Source organism: Schistocerca cancellata, chromosome 3 (assembly GCF_023864275.1).
Source record: "Schistocerca cancellata isolate TAMUIC-IGC-003103 chromosome 3, iqSchCanc2.1, whole genome shotgun sequence".
Classification (NCBI taxonomy): domain Eukaryota; kingdom Metazoa; phylum Arthropoda; class Insecta; order Orthoptera; family Acrididae; genus Schistocerca; species Schistocerca cancellata.
In genome coordinates this window covers 813,397,326-813,418,822 of record NC_064628.1, presented here as the reverse complement: position 1 = coordinate 813,418,822, position 21,497 = coordinate 813,397,326, and positions in this window count along the sequence as shown.

Sequence of the window (21,497 nt, the reverse complement as noted above, 5' to 3'; positions counted from 1 at the left end):
GAGATGATGAGGGAACCGAACATCGTTCAAAAGCTGAAAGCGCGGAGAATAGGCTTGACAGGCCACATTGCTAGGAGACCAGACACCTCTCGGGCAAAAGCCGTGCTTACGGGAAGTCCTGATGGTACCCGTGCAATCGGAAGACCCAGGAAGCGATGAGGGGGATGAGCTACAGAAAGACATTTCCCAGCTAGGAGTCCGTGACAACTGGGTCCAAAGTGCAAAAGATCGCCATCTATGGAGGAGCATTGAGAGGTCGGCGCATGATCTACAGGGTCCTCGATCGCCGATTTGATGATGATGACTGTAAGTATGTAAGGAAAAGGAAGGGATGTCGAAAATGATCTTTTGAGGAAGTAATTTTAAAGAAGGGGAAATCAAAGATGTTTACCCTGTTAATGAAATAACGATGTTTATGAGGAAAGAAAGTGTGTGACTCTGGAAACTAAAAACGTTCTTACAGCGGATGTCACAAATTTTTCCTCTATACGTAAAAGTCCATTGATGAACGAGGAAAGAGGTCTCGAGTTTAAGCAATTGAAAAAACGAAAAAAGTAAGATTCAGAAGATATTCACACTGGCGGGCTAAATGTAAGCGGCGTCGGTCGAAGAACTGCACCTTATAAAAGAAGAATGGCATGTATAAGTGTATGAATAAGTGTAATTCATGTGTAGTTTTAAGAATTTGAGGGGTGTTTCTGTTTTCTATTAGCGGTAAGTTGGTGAATTTAAGATGTATGTGATAAAGTATGGACATACAATTTAGTGCAAGAAGGGAGTAAATATTGGTCGCACAGTTTTTGGTGTGCGGAGGCAGGCAGACAGTAGTTAGTTGTTTAAGGGCGGAGTATAATTTGTACTGTACGTAAGATTTGGGGAGAAGTTTCCATGGGCTATTTAAATGTGTTGGATGTAGAATTTTGGATGGATTCCTCGTGCGGTGTATGTAGTTCATCTGTAATTATTGTTCACACAAAATTTTGGTGCTTGGGGTTCATCAGACCTCATTAAAATTTTAATAGCTTATGGGAGTACGAAATGTAGTTACGTGCAAAGTATAAGCTAAGTTTTTTGGGGTATATTACTTGGGTTAATTCTACGACCTATTTTATGTCGGAAGGGTGTTGAATAGGTTTCAATGTAAATTTTTGAGAAGAACTTCGTAATATACTAAAGAGACTAATTCTATGGATAAGTGCAGCGGTGTGCTAATAAAATATTGATGAATCATGATCTAGCAACCTAATGAGTTAAAATTTAAAAAATGGGGGACTTCTGTACAGGATAAAGTTAGTGTTAAAGTTTCTAATTAGATACGGTAATATTGTAGAAAACTGATAAATATTAGTTGATTTATGGAGTGAAACAAATTTCTAGTGGTATCATGGACAAAGTGTTTGAAATGTCGAGATGAATCAAGTGTTTAGCGTATGTTATAAATCAACTTTCGGTTGCTGTCCTGTTTGTGACTGTATCGATTCCACAATGGAGGGTGGAGAGCCTGATTTATGAGGATTCGGAAAGTCATATCAATTCTGTTAACTACACCACAGTCGTATTTCGACAGCTATCGTCCTTCAACACTGACGGCGACTGCAGAATGACGCATGTTCGACGCAGTGCTTGTCCAAGGGCGTCACGAATTTTGGAGAGGCGGCTGGACAGTGAATCGCATAAGCGTCGACACCAGAAAATCGATCGTGTGCTATGTTCCTGTTAATACAATGCTCGGAAGATGTGGTCAAAACAAGAAAGTGCTATCAAATGAGAGCAAAAGTGATAATAACTTTTGAAGAGATAGGGCTGATCGAAATTTACTTTAAATTTATGTGTTTATTCGGGGAATCAGTTAGTATACCACAGTACTTATAACTTATTTTAGATTTAGTAATTGTATGCTGTTAAGATTTCAAGACACATCCTACAGGTGCGTGCTGTCTCATAGGGAACTTTGGCGTCGGACAATCACTATGTCTCCAGCAATGGCGGGGTTTGAGACAAACTGAAAGACAGCTTCCAACAGCTCTTCTAGAGTGTACAATAATTCACATCAGGTATTAAAGCAAATCTAAATTCATCTGCGGTATCAGATAAACGAGGCGCATGCAGAGACACGACAGTAATTTCAGTGTCTTTAAAACATCAAAAGTTAATAATTTACACGATGAACCTCTCGATCGTGCTATTTAAACATACGATATCTTAGATGACAGAACTGCACTATAGCTTTAATCGCTGAAAGCTACGTATCTGTGTCTATTTTACTTCTTGATTTATTACGTCCATTACATCTTTTTATAACGCAAATATTTGGCAGAATATCATATTGTCCAAATTTAAACGGCTAATGAATACAGCATGAATAACTCTCATATTGTCATGTTTGAGTAGATATTTAATGAACAGTTTACTATTTCGCCAGGAAATCTGTTTAAGTGTTGACTGCAAGTGCTATTAAAACTTTGCTAATTTAGAAGTCGAAAATGGCATGTGTTGGTGGACACCACGATTGAAAAGAAGGAAGGAAGCAATAAATAATTGTTTAAATAATATGTAACGAGTTTCTGTTGTCATTTATCGTGAGCGCACTTGCACAAGAATACTGCATTATTTATCTATCAAATAACCTTTATTTATAATTATTGTAAATTATATGAGTGTGACAGAATGTTTATAACATTCTATTATTTGAATATGGTTGAAATATATTAGTTTATTGAGGGAAAGTGGTGAAGATGAATCAAATCATAACTGTAGAGCTCAAGAACGATGTATTTTTGTGGAGACGGCCTTCAGCCAATGGAGAAGCAGCCAGTAGCGGAATACTGCGGAAGTCAAGTGGAGACAGGGACATCTCAAATGAGGAACTCAAGCGAGCGATTCCGGACACTTTTTGTCGAGTGCTGGAAGGAGGCACACCTGCCTATGGTAACGTGCGTGATTCACTCGTTTTGGTGATTGATTCTGGGTGGTGAGTGGCCGCTACCATATTTTATCTTCTGAAAGGCTTTATATTCCGAGATGTCTGAATGTGCTCCATAGTTTGACTAACTTATTACTCTTGAATTACAAAACTGAGGACAGACAGATTTAAAGAAACTATTCTTTGTATCGCGTATGGCTGTTTAGTTTGGGTATTTTGCTAACATTCTCAGAATAACTTGACTGCATTTGATAAGGGTAGTTTTGTGGCTATACTTTAATTGAAAATCGTAGGACCTCTTTTCCTTTATTTCAGATATCCTTTCTTGAATAAACATCATTGCTATACACTCATGCTAATAAATTAAGGAGAATTGCAGAATGTGGTGCCACACAACGTGTCACTATACAAAACTGGCCCTAATGGCATAGGCACATAGGGAACACACATGACACAGACCTGTAAGTCCACAGTATTGGTGATAAGTTGAGAGAACCGTCCCGAAACAAATGTGCTACAAAACGCCACTGTTTCCTGCGAATGTGCCCCGACACGCACATACGCCGCACAACGGGTTGACATACTCTGGATCAGGTGGTCGAGCAGCTGCTGCGGTATAACCTCCCGTTCTTGCACCAGTGCCTGTCGGAGCTCCTGAAGTACCCTAGGGGTTTGAAGACGTGCAGCGATACGTCGACCGAGAGCATCCCAGACGTGCTCGATGGGGTTTAGGTCTGGAGAATAGGCAGGCCGCTCCATTCGCCTGATATCTTCTGTTTCAAGGTTCGCCTCCACGATGACAGCTCGGTGGGGCCGTGTGTTATCATCCATCAGGAGGAACGTAGGACCCACTGCACCCATGAAAAGACGGACATACTGATGCAAAATGACATCCCAATGTACCTGACCTGTTACAGTTCCTCTGTCAAAGACATGCAGGGGTGTACGTGCACCAATATTAATCCCACCCCACACGATCAAACCAGGACCTCCATACAGGTCCCTTTCAAGGACATTAAGGGGTTGGTATCTGGTTCCTGGTTAACTCCAGATGAAAACCCGGCTAGAATGACTGTTCGGACTATACCTGGACACGTCCGTGAACATAACCTGGGACCACTGTTCCAATGACCATATACTGTGTTCTTGACACCAGGCTTTAAGGGGTCTCCTGTAACCAGGGGTCAGTGGAATGCACCTTGCAGGTCTCCGGGTGAATAAACCATGTCTCTTCAGTCGTCTCTAGACAGTGTGTCTGGAGACAACTGTCTGCGGTAAGGACCCGAGCAAGGCTACCTCCAGTACTACGTGGCCGTCTGTGGGCACTAATGGTGAGATATCGGTCTTCTTGTGGTGTTGTACACTGTGGACGTCCCGTACTGTCTGCTGGAATCGTTGCCATAATCTTGAGATCACACTTAGTGGCACACGGAGGGCCCGTGGTACGACCTGCTGTGTTTGACCAGCCTCCAGTATCCCTAGTATTCTACCCCTCATAACGTCATTAATATGTGTTCTTTGAGCCATTTTCTACGCAGAGTCACCAATAGCACGTCTGAAAACGTCTGCACACTTACTCGATGGACCGTAGTCTGACATGCACCAACACACATCCGCGTATGTGGGCTGCAGCCAGCGCCACCGTACGACGACCGCAGGTGAAATGCACCGCATGGTAGAACCCCGAGGTGATTTAAACCCGCAAACCGCCCACCAGAGCGGTGTTTCACCAGGTATCAGCATTATCCTTAATTTATGAGCCGACCGGAGTAGCCGTGCGGTTCTAGGCGCTACAGTCTGAAACCGAGCGACCGCTACGGTCGCAGTTTCGAATCCTGCCTCGGGCATGGATCTGTGTGATGTCCTTAGGTTAGTTATGTTTAATTAGTTCTATGTTCTAGGAGACTGATGACATCAGAAGTTAAGTCGCATAGTGCTCAGAGCCATTTGAACCTTAATTTATGAGCATGAGTATAATTTTCTGTGGTATACATGAATTATAGACGTTAGAATAGAACCTTTGTTGTTAAATTATTCATTTAACTATTATTTTGTATTTCGGTGTATTTTACTAACTCCCAGTTCTAGCCGATGCACAGACCGTTTGACTGCAGGTTCAAGCTACAGGTTGTTATTTGCAGTGAATTAGCTGCAGGGCATGAAATCAGACGTGGCGGCGCGACCTACGACTACGATCTATTTTTTTCAGATCCGTGCACAGCCCAGGGACCTAAAGTACAAGTAACCACAAGAAAGGCGCAAATGGTTTGCTCGTATGGGATGCTGTTAAGAAGAGTTAACTACTAAGCAGCAACAGTTAGGCGCCATCGCAACACCAGTGTGGAAGGCTACCTGGAAATTCGGCGTTCACTGGAAGTTCACACATGTGCAATGCGCTATCGACAAACTGGGTCATGGATGAGTGATGTGTTAAGATTCCATGACCCGCTGTTGCGCCAGATTTACTGCGGTTTAAGTAGGAGGGAGCTGATGAGCGCGCAGAGGTCGTAAAAGGCGAATGGCCATTTTTCCGCCCCGAGCGCTCCGAACTCGAGGGAGTCAGAGACGTAGATGCAGTCTTTATGCTTGCAGAATGGCTTGTGAGATGCGTGTGGCCAGGGACGTCGTTGTGGACCTTCTCCCATGCATCAAGAAGGAGGAGGTTTTCAGCATTGTCTATAGGGCTTGGTATCGTGAGTAGCTGGGATGTTGGTCTTTGGGATGCAATACGTAGTTAAATTCTCCACTACTTATAATCAGGTCAAAACGGCGAACGAATAAGGAGGCGATGTTATAAGAGTAAAAAACAGAAATTGATGTCGGTTGGACGAGCCTGATAGAGCATATACAGGGTGTCCCAGCTATCTTGTCCACCCAAAATATCTCTGGAACAATAACAGCTATTGGAAAACGACTTAAACCGGTATCAATGTAGGGCTCGGGCCCATGAATGTACATATTTGGAAACATTCTAAAACGAAAGCATATGTGTTTTTTAACACAAACTTATGTTTTCTTAAATGGACCTCCTATATTTTTTCTGCAGCAATCCATAGCATGACAAAGCACATACACAATGGCGTTGATGGCATCGCAATATTCCCATTACATCCCGAGATAATAAGACGCGAAGTTAACGCTTGAGACACCCGACATGCGCTGCTAGCGCACGTCCTGAAGCTCAAGCGTGAAGCCCATGCTGCCCGTAATCGCGATATGATTGACATGCAAAGTTATCTTCGCTTATCGTTAATCCGTTACTTTGTGACTAACGTTGCGGTACACATATGTGTTACAGAACCGCATCACCCCTAGCCTATGGGATAAATATTTGCTGGAATGTACGACGTTAATGCAGGATGGCAGCAGACCGTATTATTCGTTTCGGACCTCTTGATAAGTATGGAAGTATGGAAGTGTGATTACGCATGTCAATCACATCGCGATTACGGGCAGCACGGGGATCACGCCTGAGCTTCAGGACGTGCGCTAGTAGCGCATGTCGGGTGTTTCAAGCGTTAACTTCGCGTCTTAATATCTCGGAATGTAATGGGAATATTGCGATGCAATCAACGCCATTGTGTATGTGCTTTGTCATACTATCGATTGCTGCAGAAAAAAATATAGGAGGTCCATTTAAAAAAACATAAGTTTGTGTTAAAAAACACATATGCTTTCGTTTTAGAATGTTTCCAAATATGTACATTCATGGGCCCGAGCCCTACATTGATACCGGTGAAAGTCGTTTTCCAATAGCTGTTATTGTTCCAGAGATATTTTGGGTGGACAAGATAGCTGGGACACCCTGTAGATTGATGATACGCATTCCGAATTGATAATGGTCATGTTCCGTGCGGATGGGAGTATGGTCACTTACATGACCAGTAGCCTCTCTAACTTAGATCGTCGCCCCGCATAAGGTCTGATCACCAACAGTGCTACAAGTTGTGTCCGTAAATACCTGGAATCGTTGCAATATGCACCTCTTATAATAGGACAACGTCAACATCTCACCCGTGAATCATGTCTCTTAGTATTTATATCTTCACTGTGATGCGAATCATATTTGTATTTACTGTGGCCAGTCTGTGCGCTTTTCGGGAAGTCACTGTAAGTTGGTCAACCACCGCAGAGAGAGTAGGTGGGTGTAGTCAACGAGTAATACACTCCTGGAAATGGAAAAAAGAACACATTGACACCAGTTGTCAGACCCACCATACTTGCTCCGGACACTGCGAGAGGGCTGTACAAGCAATGATCACACGCACGGCACAGCGGACACCCCAGGAACCGCGGTGTTGGCCGTCGAATGGCGCTAGCTGCGCAGCATTTGTGCACCGCCGCCGTCAGTGTCAGCCAGTTTGCCGTGGCATACGGAGCTCCATCGCAGTCTTTGACACTGGTAGCATGCCGCGACAGCGTGGACGTGAACCGTATGTGCAGTTGACGGACTTTGAGCGAGGGCGTATAGTGGGCATGCGGGAGGCCGGGTGGACGTACCGCCGAATTGCTCAACACGTGGGGCGTGAGGTCTCCACAGTACATCGATGTTGTCGCCAGTGGTCGGCGGAAGGTGCACGTGCCCGTCGACCTGGGATCGGATCGCAGCGACGCACGGATGCACGCCAAGACCGTAGGATCCTACGCAGTGCCGTAGGGGACCGCACCGCCACTTCCCAGCAAATTAGGGACACTGTTGCTCCTGGGGTATCGGCGAGGACCATTCGCAACCGTCTCCATGAAGCTGGGCTACGGTCCCGCACACCGTTAGGCCGTCTTCCGCTCACGCCCCAACATCGTGCAGCCCGCCTCCAGTGGTGTCGCGACAGGCGTGAATGGAGGGACGAATGGAGACGTGTCGTCTTCAGCGATGAGAGTCGCTTCTGCCTTGGTGCCAATGATGGTCGTATGCGTGTTTGGTGCCGTGCAGCTGAGCGCCACAATCAGGACTGCATACGACCGAGGCACACAGGGCCAACACCCGGCATCATGGTGTGGGGAGCGATCTCCTACACTGGCCGTACACCACTGGTGATCGTCGAGGGGACACTGAATAGTGCACGGTACATCCAAACCGTCATCGAACCCATCGTTCTACCATTCCTAGACCGGCAAGGGAACTTGCTGTTCCAACAGGACAATGCACGTCCGCATGTATTCCGTGCCACCCAACGTGCTCTAGAAGGTGTAAGTCAACTACCCTGGCCAGCAAGATCTCCGGATCTGTCCCCCATTGAGCATGTTTGGGACTGGATGAAGCGTCGTCTCACGCGGTCTGCACGTCCAGCACGAACGCTGGTCCAACTGAGGCGCCAGGTGGAAATGGCATGGCAAGCCGTTCCACAGGACTACATCCAGCATCTCTACGATCGTCTCCATGGGAGAATAGCAGCCTGCATTGCTGCGAAAGGTGGATATACACTGTACTAGTGCCGACATTGTGCATGCTCTGTTGCCTGTGTCTATGTGCCTGTGGTTCTGTCAGTGTGATCATGTGATGTATCTGACCCCAGGAATGTGTCAATAAAGTTTCCCCTTCCTGGGACAATGAATTCACGGTGTTCTTATTTCAATTTCCAGGAGTGTATTACCACACCACACCTGACAGCAGGGGGCACAAAGTCATGGATGGGTGGGGCTAACTGCGTTCTTCGACCACATTGGGATCGTCGACGTGTCTTCACCGTCTACCTATGACGCTGTGGCGCGGCTGTGTTTGGTGTCAATACGGTCTTCCCCTGTGAGGGAGCAGTTGTGCAATGCCGGCGGGGAGACAGCTGTCTCCATCCGCGCGTAGTTCGTTACGCCAGTCACAGAGGGGATGAGCGCTGGCATGATAGTTATGCAAGGCTGTCGGCCACTGTCACCGTCACCTGACATCGGGAGGTGGGCGTGGTCCTCACGTGTGATGTCATAATTCTCGTGCGTCGCACTGTCATTGTTTCCCAGTATCGACCAGCGTCTCCGCTTGCCCGCCGCGGCGAACGTTGCTTGCGAATATATCCTTCCGCGTCGGAAGACGGCCACGAGTCCTGCCGCCCAGGTTCGAAGGCTTCCGTCGACACCACAAGCGATCCACGTGAGGACACAATGACTTCACCGGTCGTGGTGCTAGGTGGAGGAAGCTGGTGTGTGTCGCTCTCCCTGTCTATTGGTCCCTTCGCGTCGCCCAAACCGTTGCTTTGTGATGATTGGGACCGAGGTGGCTAAGCGACAGGAATCGTAAGAATGTAAGCGCCGCTGCATATGTCACCGGCAGAGTAGTCGGCCTGGGTGGGGGCGTCGCGTACGTAGGCAGTGCAGTGCGATCCGTCGTCGTATACATTCCGACCGAGGAGGACCCACTTTTCCACATACCGAGCACGTGCGGTGTTGGCCGTCGTACATGAAAGCTCTGTAGCGCCAGATGCCGATGTAGGAGAGCACATGACTACGGAAATCGATACGCAATTGTCGGACACAATTCAAGAAATGTGCTTATTTCTCGGCTACGTGGTCAATGACAGTGCCGTAGGTGCGGACGGTGGTTATCACAACTTCAGTAGGCAGTGCGAAAGTCAACTCGAAAAATCTAATTGTTCTGACTCCCATTTCCGTGTGATCGACGGTCACAGTGCCTCAGGGCCTACATTGCCTACGTGGCAGAAGCCGAGTCCTCGACTGGCCTCCCTGATGATCTTCTCGCAAATTGCGTCGTTGATTTTTTCATATATACTGTGCTACTGACGATCGAAAAACGTATTCCTATGGTGTCCCATGCCTGTATCTTTACCTCGTCTCTTAAGGAACGCTCAGCCGGCCGCAGTGGTCGTGCGGTTCTAGGCACTTCCGTCCGGAACCGCGCGACTGCTACGGCTGCAGGTACGAATCCTGCCCCGGGCATGGATGTGTGTGCTGTCGTTAGGCCAGTTAGGTTTAAGTAGTTCTAAGTTCTAGTGCTCAGAGCCATTTGAACCATATCTCCGAGTGCTTTGGGTCGTGCAAAAGGTGACTCGTAGAGTTGGTTTACGATATTCGTTCGCCATATGGACTTACTAGTAGAGTCGGCGCGCGTGTAACGGCCGGTATGAACAAAAATACAGAGAAACGTCGCCCCGCGCGCGGTACACAAACACGCGTCCGCACAGTAGTCTAGCCGAAGGCAGACTACCACTACCCCACCAGGATAATGAATAGAGAACAAAATATATTAAAATGGGTGAAATTGTTAAACTGAAGGTACATTGACGTGTCCTGGAAACAAGTTGAGACTGAGCAGATTACTTTAATTTTGTGATATCTCAATAAGGAGCGAAAAATTTAAAATCTCTTTCATTACTACTGCTGTCCAGTATAAGCGTAGATAACTCTCAATCATAAGCAATCAAGAAATATTCTTCGCCGTGTTCAACATTCTTCTACATTTCAGCTTGAAACTTGGGAGGCCTTATGTTCTTCCCAAATAAGCAATAGGAGATCAAGAGGGTGAGAGGAACGTATGAAAAATAGGCGTAGAAGTAATTTATTGTGGATCTTTCTCACAGATGTGGCATTTTTAGGAACAATGTAATCTCCTGCAGCACACAAATAAAGTCTTTGGTCCATATTCCCCCTTGATTTGGCACATGCGCAGTTTTGTGAAACTCTGTATCTAACAAGGGAACCTCCCCATCGCACCCCCCCTCAGATTTAGTTATAAGTTTGCACAGTGGATAGACTATGAAAAACTGAACACAGATCAATCGAGAAAACAGGAAGAAGTTGCGTGGAACTATGAAAAATAAGCAAAATATACAAACTGAGTTGTCCATGTGCATATAGGCAACATCAAGGACACTCTCAGCTCAAGGGCGCCGTGGTCCGGTGGTTAGCATGAGCAGCTGCGGAACGAGAGGTCATTGGTTCAAGCCTCCCCTCAAGCCAAAAGTTTTTCTTTATTTTCGCAAAGTTGTGATCTGTCCATTCGTTCATTGACGTCTCTGTTCACTGTAATAAGTTTAGTGTCTGTGTTTTGCGACCGCACCGAAAAACCGTGCGATTAGTAGAAGAAAGGACGTGCCTTTCCAATGGGAACCGAAAACATTTCATCGCGAGGTCATAGGTCAACCGATTCCTCCACAGGAAAACAGGTCTGATATATTCTATACGACACTGGTGACGGCATGTGCGTCACATGACAGGAATATGTTGTCGGCCCACCTAACTTGTACACTTGGCGAATGGGTAAAAACATTCTTCTACGTTGCCCGATTTAGGTTTTCTTGTGGATGTGATAATTACTCCCAAAAAGTGATGAAAACATACGAGTTTGTCACATAAACTGCAAGAAATGAATCCAAAAGTTTCACAGTCGCTCACTTTTCCCTGTGCTCTGTCAAAACATATGTTTTTAACGTTTTCAAATTTTTCCGTGTGTAGACCGTCAAATCCTGCATATGTCCAAGCAAATCTGAACATGTCCTGGAATTTTGGAGAGCGAAGTTGATTATGTGTGAGTGCCTGAACGTTGATAATTGTCTGAAAATAAAAAATTAAACTCTTCGCTTGAAGGAAGACTTCAACCAACGACCTCTCGTTTGGCAGCTGCTCACGCCAACCACGGGACCACGGCGCTCTTCAGTTCAGTTAATCCTTGATGGTGCCTACGTTGCGCATGGACTACTCAGTTTGTATATTTTGCCTCTTTTCTTAGTTCCACACAACTTCTTCCTGTTTCCTCGATTGATCTGTGTTCAGTTTTTCAAAGTCTATCCACTGTGGCAACTTATGACTAAATCTGAGGGGGGTGCGATGGGGAGGTTCCCTTGTAAGAGAAACAAAACATTTTTGTCGAAGTTCTCTACCGACCGCCAACAGCAGGCAGTCTATGAAGGGAGGCTTTTTTTACTCTATCAGGAGAGAAAGGACTGAATATATGACAGACAAATGGATGTGAAAATACATATTGGGGGAATAAGAGAAAAACTCTGAGGTAGTGAAGCACGTACTCTGCCTCTCAGTATGATCACTACACCTTCAACGTGTGTGTGATGACGTGTACAGTGTGCTGTGACGTGTTTCCCGCTACTGGAATCAGCACAGCCCACATTCAGCTGCTTGCCAACCTTGAGCGTGACGTCCTTTTCCACTTAACAAGGGAACATTTCCAAGCGTCAGTGAACGATCTTGATGAAACCTGGCGAGTGTGTAGAGGGGAAAAGCTAATGCAATCTGTTTATTTTTTAATGTGTTCAAATGGGTCTGAGCACTATGGGACTTAACATCTGAGGTCATCAGTCCCCTAGACTTAGAAGTACTTAAGCCGAGTTAACCTAAGGACATCACACACATCCACGCTCGAGGCAGGATTGGAACCAGCGTAGCGGTCACGCGGTTCCAGACAGAAGCGCCTAGAACCGCTCGGCCACAACGGCCGGCTTTGATTGTGTCGAATTTCACTTTAAGGGGTAAAACACTGGACGAAAGGTTATTTTGCATATTAAGTTTAGAGGGAATGGTTTGGAAATCATGAAACATGTTTAAAAATGTGTTTCATATAAAATTTGTAATGTAACTGATGTTCTTGAAAGCTCCGAAATCAACTTTTGAAAAGTACTGAAAATTTGGTAATTACTCCAACACCATTAACGAATTTTAAAAATGGAAACTTTTGTTACAACATAAATTAAAGAAGCTTTCACACTACCTAATCCATGTGTAATATAGCTGTTTTCTGTAATATCATTTTTGGAAAGTAAGTCGTACACAATGTGCTGTCGGAGTATGTGCAACATAGACAATTAAAATATCTAACCGTTTATTATTACTCTAATTATTTGTTTTACTTATTTAAATTTATATTTTAAACGTTAGTTGTTCAGACGTTAGCTTACTGAAGCCGATGCAGTCACAAAAACATTGGGGGCTTCATAAAGAGATTCTCGCATTCTCGGTTCAAACTGTCCATTTCTTTTAAAACTATGAAAAGGGGAGCAACGAGGTTGCCAGCTGCAGATACTGTGAATTGTGAAAGTGAAGTTCTCTTCGTGGTGCCGAAAACAAAATCTCACAAATAGTCACGCGGCGTACGTAGCGTCAGCCGGTCGGTTTGGACGAAGAGTTACAGTACGTACTGCTCAACACGCTATCCGCGGAAAACAGTCGATGGGGCAAGTTCCTCGTGACACGATGACGGTGATTTCAGGACTCGTATCCTACATTAAGAGCTGTTTCTGAATATTATTATTGGAAGATTATAAAACGTCTGCACCATGCGGTAACACGCCCTGGTACAATGTCCAGAGTCCGGCCATGTTCGGCACCACTTCTGACAGGCCGCAGCGCAGAGAAGCTGCAGTTAGATACTTGCAGTCTACCGAGGTTTGCCAACTACCAGCTCGTAGGATCCAAGGACACAGCTAGCTGGTGACACCACAGACCACGTGGCTAGTCTGCAGAGACTGTCATATAAGCCGGCACCGATAGGTATACAGCTGTCTCGTCTGCTGCTTGCTACTAATCTGAATTGCCAAAGAAGCTGCTATAGGCATGCGTATTCAAATACAGAAATATGTAAACAGATAGAATACGGCGCTGCGGTCGGCAACGTCTACATAAGACAACAAGTGTCTGGCGCAGTTGTTAGAAGGGGTAACTACTGCTATAATGCCAGGTTATCATGATTTAAGCGAGTTTGAACGTGGTGTTACAGTCGCCGCACGAGCGATGAGACACAGACTCTCCGAGGTAGCGATGAAGCGGGGATTTTCCCGTATGACCTTTTCACGAGTGTACCGTGAATATCAGGCATCCGGTAAAACATCAAATTTCCGGCATGGCTGCGGCCCAAAAAGATCCTGCAAGAACGGGACCAACGACGACTGAAGGGAATCGTTCAACGTGACAGAAGTGCAACGCTTCCGAAAATTGCTGCAGATTTCATTGCTGAGCCAGCAACAAGTGTCAGAGTGCGAACCATTCAATGATACAGCATCATTATGGGCTTTCGGAGACGAAGACCCACTTGTGTTCACTTGATGACTGCACTGCACAAAGCTTTACGAGATTGGAGTGTTGATCACTGGTACCATGTTGCCTGGTCGGACGAGTCCCGTTTAAAATTGTATCTAGTGGATGGACGTGTACGGTTATGGAGACAAGCTCATGAACCTATGTACCCTGCATGTCATCCGGGGACTGTCCAAGCTGGTTTAGGATCCTTAATGCTATGGGTCGTGTGCAGTTGGAGTGATACGATACCCCTGACACGTCTAGGACATGTGACATGCCGGCCAGAGTGGCCGAGCGGTTCTAGGCGCTACAGTCTGGAACCGCGCGACCTCTACGGTCGCAGGTTCGAATCCTGCCTCGGGTATGGATGTGTGTGATGTCCTTAGGTTAGTTAGGTTTAAGTAATTCTGAGTTCTAGGGGACTGATGACCTCAGAAGTTAAGTTCCATAGTGCTCAGAGCCATTTGAACCATTTTGAACATGTGACATGTACGTAGGCATCCTGCGTGATCACCTGCATCCATTCAAGTCCTTTGTGAGTTCCGACGGACTGGCGCAATACAAGCAGGACAGTGCGACAGCTCTGTCATCCAGAATTGCTACAGAGAGAATCCAGGTACACTCTTCTGAGTTTCAACACTTCCGCTGGCTACCACACTCCCCAGACATGAACATTTTTGAGCATATGTAGGACGCCTTGCAACGTGACGTTCAGAAGAGATCTCCGCTCCATTGTACTCTTACGGATTTAAGGATAGTCCTGCAGGATTCATTGTGTCACTTCTCTCCAGCACTGCTTCAGACATTAGTCGAGTCCATCCCACCTCGTGTTGCATCACTTCTGCGTGCTCGCGGGGGCCATACATGCTATCAGGCAGGTGTACCAGTTTCCTTGGCTTTTCACTGTACTACGGAACCGCACATCGTCGCACGATTCAGGCCTGCGCTACAGTCTTCAGGACCACTGTACCATGGAATTCTCTTAGAATTACGGCGCATCTCGCGGATTTCTGGACGTTGCACTCAACACGGACGTTTCTTCGGATTGTTCTTGGGGCTGCCTGTATTCACTGAACCTGTGGGGTTGAAGAAACTTGTTGCCGACCCTGAGAGTTCTATCAATTCTCAGGAAGTGGAACTGAAGGACAGAATTGTGAGATTGCGTTGTGACAGCATGGTCTAACATTCGACTACTACGTACAGAACTAGATAATGGGCTATGGTTTGATGGATCGGAGCTCCAAGATATTTCAGTGATTACGATGATTATGTGTGAGAATGTGAAACACATGAGGAGTCTTTCGTCCCAGGCAGTGCACTTTCTGCATGAAGCCAATTAAATTTCGGATATAAGAAATCGGTGGTCGAATTTTGGAAAAACAGAAGTATGGGAAAAAGTTCGCTTTGATTCGTGCAACATAAACGTCGCAAAGTCAGTAGCAGCTATATCGCTGGAGAACTAAGTTCTTCACGATGGCTCGAAACGTGATAAGTTGGAGGTAATACGCTGCTGGACTTCAGAGAGTGCTAGAAGCTATAGTTCGTCGAAAAGTTATCCGTGATTCTGACCTTCAAAAGTGGGCCTTTCAGATGAGCAGGGAAGTAAAGTCACATGATTTAATGGCAAGTCCCAAATGACTACTGAATTTTGAAATGGCGCACGGAATAGTATCTTGGAAAATAATAAAGTTTACAACTAGGCATTATAAAAAGATAAAAATGATGCCAGCGAGGTCATGTTGCTGTTTGTAATTCACGTTAAGGAGCACATCAGGATTTTGGGGGCTGAAAAGATGTAAACATCTGAACAGAGCGGATCCAACCTGGAGTTGCACTCTGGATGTACTTTGTTCTAAAACAGTGCAAGTAAAGTTCAATCCTTGGGGCAGTCACTGTCATAAGTTACTCACAGATACACGATTAAGCTTACACTGTCTGCAGCTGGCAAACTGCTGAGCCCTCTTTTCATAGTTTTAAAAGAAAATAATGAAGAATTTTTTAAGCCCCAAATGTTCTTCTGACGGGATCGACTTCTCGTAAATAAACGTTTGACCACGTCAAAAAATACTTCACAGATGTTTTACTTCCCAGTGCGTAAGAAAAATATGTATTATTGTTAGATTCCCGGGGTGTTCAGTGTGAAAGAGCCGTTATACTCTGTGAGAAAAAAACATCTGCTGCATGATTATTATGTTAATCTCCATTTGAGAAACAATGTAATCAATCTGCAGTCTCAAGTATAGTCAATTCTCTTTGCCAAGGTTTACCATTGTACTGAAATATGCCTGTTATAAGTTAGAATAGTTACAGGATCGCCCGCCAATTTTGCGACACCTGCTGATTTTTGATTTTTATTGCATTGTCCATCGTGTGTATTGTGTGAAGGAATGTCGTTCATCTTGTGTTCTACGTGTACTGAAGCATTATGTTTCAAGCATTTCTATACAGATTATCGTTATTGTAACGCTTTTCTACGATGACAATGAGTTACTTATAGTTTTAAATTAACTGAATACACATATGCGTATCAGTGAACGAAAAATAATAAAAACGTAAAATAACAATTTACATGATACAACAACAGTACGTACAATAAATAATGAGAATAATAATTAACATTTTGATATTTTAACTACGAATCTTGAACATACTCCGACAGCACATTGTGTACAACTTATTTCCCAAAAATGGTATTACAGAAACCAGCTATATTACACATGGATGTAAGTGGCGTGAAAACTTCTTTTACTTGTGTCGTAATAAAAGTTCCCATTTTGCAAAATTCTTTTATAGTAGTGGGGTAATTTGCAAATTGTCAAAATTTTCCACATATCGACTTTTACATAAAACACATTTTTTATGTTTCATGATTTCGATGGTATTCCCTCTAAACCTGCACTATTTTGCCTAATCTACACACCCGACAAGTTTCATCAAGATCGTTCATTAACACTTGGGAATGTTCCCTTGTTAACAGCGATACATCTCTGGCAGCACATAGGTTTTATTCAATAATGAGGGCATCAGCCGAAAGTGTTTTCAGTTTTTAATTCTGCCATGACTTTTTAAAAATTGCGTAGGTGCCTCGTTTTGCTTTAGCGACTGATTTCATCAAGATCTTTTAAAAATGAAAACAAAATCATGCAGTAGCCTGCACCATTAAAATTTCAACTTCATGTAGGCAGCATGCAACAAATGTCAAATTGGAATGGAGTGTACTGCATGCTTAGAAATGCAAATAATTAGCATTTAAGTCCAACCGCTCAAAATATTCAGTAGGAAACGCATCTATGTTCCGAATGCAAGGAAAGATTACGATGTGAGTTTCTCATGCAGAAATCATATTTGAATGTATGTTTGTTGGTTGTTTGTGAGATGAACGTGTTATACCTCGTGTAAGAATAAGGGAATTCGACAGCAGCATAATGGTGGTCTGTCGAGTGTACAGTTCATCATTCCGCGATATTGTTCCTTGACTTGGTCAGGCGAAAATGGTGTCAGTGAATTCGGAATTGCAGTAGTGAACGCCATGTAGAATCTCACGACTTCTTGAGACTAGCGCCCGAGATGACAGACACATTTTTTGCTCTGCGATGCAGCTTTGTACACCCACCTTGAACTACGGAATGGAATTGGTTGTATCAAGACATGTATCCCTGTGTGTCCAGAACGACGACGGCTGGAATACGGCTGACCCCCAGCACGGTGACCATTGCTGAGGCTTCCCTTGGCGCATCAGCACAGAGAGACATGCCCAAACGACAATGCTGGACAGAGAAGTGACACCACGGTGCTTTTCAAGCGTGTCCCGTACAGTACCATAATGGACGGATCCATGTCTGGAGACACCAGCGACAGCAAACGTTTCCACAATGCTTTAGGCGTTGTCATACGGTCCTGTGGCGTCTGGTGCCATTAGGTACGTAGTACGATTACATCTGGGTCGTGTAGTCGGTGGTTTGGACGCTACATTTCTAACGTGTTAAGGCAGGTGACTGTACCCTGTCTGAGAGTTCTCTGTGACGTCATCTTTCAACAAAGTGCTGTAAAACGACATGTCGTATCGTGCTGCTCTCACCCACCTCGATGCAGAGTGTGTTTAACTGCTGCCCTGGAGAGCAGCCCCCCCCCCTCCCCCACCCCGAGATGTGTCACCCGATAAAAAACATCTGGTCGAGATGAGGCGTTTCTGCCACATTTTTCACCCACGTTGTTTTTATTTTACTTCTACTTGCTAGCAAGGTAGGAAGGTTGTACCGTGCATTGAGGTGTGAGACCGATGACGGTGACAGTATCATGCTGGAGCTTTGTATAGACAGTCGGAAATCACATACTGAACTTGGTGCGGAGCAGTATAGTGGTGTTACTTAATATTTATTATTTCAGCACTCCTATGCTCCTCGAGCCATACTGTCAACTTTAGTTGCACTGATAGAAGGACGCTTACCAAGAAAGAAAGACAAAAACTGAACTTTTTCGTAAGAAAAATGATGAAAAAATCTGGGGAATTGAGTTGGAGAATGACATCTGGAGAGTTCGAAAGACCAATAATTTTTGTCACTACAATACGCTGGGAATGCGACTGAAATGGAAACCAACAGAATTCCTCAGAAGGCATTAGAGTTCCAAGCAACAAGAAGTGTCACAGCATTAGGAATCCCAGCAAAGTGGGGAGAGGTAGCGAGAGACGGAAGCAGATGGAAGATGATCTTTGATGCAGCGCGTGGCCTGTGAAAAGAGGAAGAAAAAGAAGATAGGTCGTTGATAATACGTCATTAACTAAAGTAAAAACACAAATGAGAAGAACATTTTAACTGAAACTTCCTGGCAGATTAAAACTGTGTGCCCGACCGAGACTCGAACTCGGGACCTTTGCCTTTCGCGGGCAAGTGCTCTAGAGAGAGAGTGGTAGAGCACTTGCCCGCGAAAGGCAAAGGTCCCGAGTTCGAGTCTCGGTCGGGCACACAGTTTTAATCTGCCAGGAAGTTTCATATCAGCGCACACTCCGCTGCAGAGTGAAAATCTCATTCTGGAAACATTTTAACTGCTGGAAGAAGAATGCACAGTCAGAAGCGCATACTGAACAAGCAGACGGGAAACTATTTCTATAACTCACTACGAGTCTTCCATCGAGTATGAGCGAGGCAACATGTGTCGCGACGGTCAGGTAGAATACGATGCCGATAGTTATTCGACGCAGTTAACAGTGCCTCGGAAAACGTTTGTGCGTCATAAGTCACTACAAGTTTTATATGAACAAATGCAGCACGCGTTTTCGGCGGTGTAGTGTAATGAGTTACCGTTAATCATTTATCATGTTGAGCAATGCCTTGGTGCACGGTCGCATGAAGTTTTAAACATATTGTCATTATGTGAATCATTAGATTGTGTCCTATTGCGATGCTCTGAGCATAGTTAGCTTAAGTAGAATCTAATTTAATGAATGAACATAATCTGGCTCTTACTCGCGTTTTTTGGTTACCGCTAAACGTTAATAAATAAAAATCAGGCGTAATCCCATGTTTCGATAACTTTATTTCGTAACACTAGATTTTCCTCATTAAGGTACTCAAATTTCCTAGTTTACTGTTTGCACGTCGTAACGTGAGCCTATACGTGGAAGAAGCCAACCGTGGTTATATCTATGAGGCAACTTCAGAAGACGCGAGGTAAGCAAACCAAAGACAGTGATACTAGGACAATGAGAGGACATATTCTCCATAAGCTGTAGCACTGATAGAATGTGGAATTTCTGCAAGTTGGGTAGGGTATATTATTAAACTAACAGATTAACAGGTAGGTAGGCGAACATTGCAATAGTAATCCACCGTCGCCATTTTCTTTTTTAAAATGTTACAAAGCGTTGCTGAGAAACTGGTACCTCACTGCTCGTCACCCAAGGAACCACGCAATCAAGTACAGATAATGGAGAATCATAGCCAACATTGAAAAATAAAAAAAATATCAGCATTGCTTTTTACAAAATTTAAGAAGCAGCTTCTTCCGAGATTTACATTCAGATACCAATCTGACCACTTAGTATGATTCTACGTAATACCAAAATTAGTGACCATCCGAATATTACTATGAGGAGCTAGGAACAGTGGTTACACGAACATCACGTGGTCATGTCATCTGAAACGTGAGAGAGTCATAAATCCGTTGACGGTTGGCCGGTGCTTGGGTGGTAGAGCACTACCGCTAAAATCACACACCCGCACATTGAGCATGATCTTTGATAACAGACGTATTTACGTCAATACTTGAATGGCTTCGTGTAATAAGGCACCGAACGCCATGCAATATCTCACTAGGGTTTGGTGGGGAGCTCATCTCACAACGTTATTGATTCTGTGCAGATCTATAATTAGATCGGGGCTAGATTACGGCTGCTGTTTATGCGGTAATGCCGGCGTGAGATACCTTGACAAGACAGACGGGCTATACATTACCGCACCCTCAGGATGTGCTCGTGTACAATGCGAACAACGCCAGACAGTGCCCTCTTGATAAAATCTCACTAGCTGCCCCTGCATATTAGAAGAAAAAGTCCTAACAATGCGTTATGTTACAGGAAAAAGTAGCATTCAGAAATAAAAATTTTACATGTATTACGTACGCTATGAAACAAAATGATCAGTAAGAATACGAGTCATCATTCGTTAGTATGAGGAAACCCGCAGACCATACAGCAAAACGTCGAACTCACTACTCATCTCAGCATTCGACTGTGACTATTTTGTTCTGTTGGGAAATATTCTTAGGTATTTTGTAGACTCTGATTACGGGAACGTAGTAGGAGGTAATTGTCTTAAAGACTACTTACAGCCACTATTCCATTCATGTGAACACAGATGTATCCAAATTAAAGGATGTGCATTAGCCAGAATGTGCGTGTTTCTGTCCACAGTTACGGACTAATAGAGATTCTGTCTGCTAGAAAATACGTCACTTTTCCTTAGGAATAACGTTGCTATCTTGAGCGTCATTAAATGATGCTTGTAAACGGTGTTCCAACACTTCAGAATTCCTCGGCACTAAAAACGCTCTGTGATGTGTAACTAATGCCGAATGGAGCTGGAGAAAAGAGAAATACACCCAAGAAATGTGTGCTGTATGTATGGAAGTCAAATCATTGAGTTGTTTAACACAAAATCACACACTGCTATCAAGGTCAATGAGCGCGCTGATAAATTCTCTATCGAGGTTACTCGCAAAGAAGGTACTGAACAGGCTGGTGAACACTCCTCGGAGGCTACTTGCAAAAATCTGTTATTGAGGATTTAACTGTGGTTTACAGCATTTCGTCGCGTTATCAGGAAGAGAGTCGAGTCTGAGTGGCAAGAATAAATAATACCTCACGTTTTGCTTCAAGGAAAGACATTACGGAGACATCCCGCCGACTCCCTATCTTATACGTTTCGCTTCCTTTCAATGTCATTGAGCAAAACATGGGAGCTTTTATTATGATGAGGTTCAACCACGACGGTTTCCCAACACATCTCTACATAATTCCTTTGTTACATTCCCCTATTTGCGACGGCAACAGCATTTCGCTGGGACATATTATTTTCGCTTACTGTGCACACAAAGGAAGTTTTCAACC